Source organism: Procambarus clarkii, chromosome 36, assembly GCF_040958095.1.
Source record: "Procambarus clarkii isolate CNS0578487 chromosome 36, FALCON_Pclarkii_2.0, whole genome shotgun sequence".
NCBI lineage: Eukaryota > Metazoa > Arthropoda > Malacostraca > Decapoda > Cambaridae > Procambarus > Procambarus clarkii.
This window is the reverse complement of record NC_091185.1, coordinates 24,618,706-24,620,257: the sequence shown is the minus strand read 5'-3', so window position 1 is coordinate 24,620,257 and position 1,552 is coordinate 24,618,706.

The window sequence follows — 1,552 nt, the reverse complement described above, 5'->3', positions numbered from 1 at the left end:
AGTCACTGCGACCAATGTCACTGAACCCACTGCAGTCTCAGAACCATACTTTACTTTAATGATGAGCTATTCAATCTTCTGAATCAATTAACTAAATTAAACCCCAATAAATCTGATGACTGATTTGATACATTTATTATTTAATTAAGATGTATTCCATGGGCCTCAGTGTTTATATATCAGTGACCAGTTACCTGAACAAACTTCAAGTTATATCTAATGTCACTGATCTCACTGCAGTCCCTGAATCATACTTGACTGTAGTACTTGATCACATCCAGTCTTCTGGGTTAAATAATAAGTAATAAGGCTTGAATATTAGCCTTTCAAGAGTTAAGAGGGAAATGAAATCGCATTAGACTTCTAACCCCTGCAACTCTAGTACGGGACATCCGTCCTGTACGAACAGACGCACAAATGTGTGATTACTAACTACTAACATCAAATTAATCAAATAATTCGAAGGAGGAGTATCGGTGTTCATCTGTTCTAAAGAGGACTTCGACCCGTGAGCAGCCCCCTGGGGAATTATGTCGGAAAATCCGACACCATTTAATATCATACAGACAGATAATAAGTGCTGCTGTATTACCAACAAGTTACCCATAGAAAACGTAACTTGTAGTGGAATTACCATCTAAAGAAAACGGGATATCATCACCACATACTATTATAATTCACCACCTATTATGGTGGGAATTATTCTTAAATACATTAGTCTTTGGACTTTACCATCATAAAAACATCTCATATAAATTAACTTAATTATCAATATTAAAGTAGAGTAAATGTGACCCTTCTATCACTTTCTGAAATCTGGACAAAGTAGGCCAGGCGTCAGTGGGGAATGAGGGCAGCCATTGTTGTTGTTATATGAGACCAGAGGCTCACACGGGAGCAAATTCGGCTCCTGTTAAATTTACTTGGACGTAGTGTTATGGAAACTAAAAGTGTACCATTATCAACACGCTGTCTACAAATTCAAGTTAAGTGTCTATCCGAAACCCATTATCTATCATTAGTGGCCATTAATGTCATTGGGTAGGGTTATCCGGTTAGATCACATGGAAGCCTCAAACTAAAGGTAATTAAGCCAGGTCCTCATGTTCCATGTACTGTTTTCTCTGATATACTTGTCATATATAGGATTCTGGCTTCACAGCTAGCGCACTTTTGACAGGTCAAGACGAGGATGCAAGATTATGTGCACCAGTTACTGGGTGATAGAAGCTACCTCAAAGAGGATAATTTGGTGTCTACACTCTAGTTATACCTGGTGGACTAACCTGCTGTACTATAAGAGAAGGAACCTCATCAATGTATGTAGCTATTACTGTAATTTGATTGGCTGCATATGTGTAATATAAACCCCCCCTAAAGTGTAGAGGATCGATTTGTGAGATTATGAGATTATTGCAGAAATACAGTCCACTTATCATTATACAAATTGCTATCGAAGTATATAAATTAACGTAAATATAAATTCATATAAATTAAATAAATATAAATCTCACAGGTCGGTTCCCACAATGGGGCCTAACTAGAGCAAGAT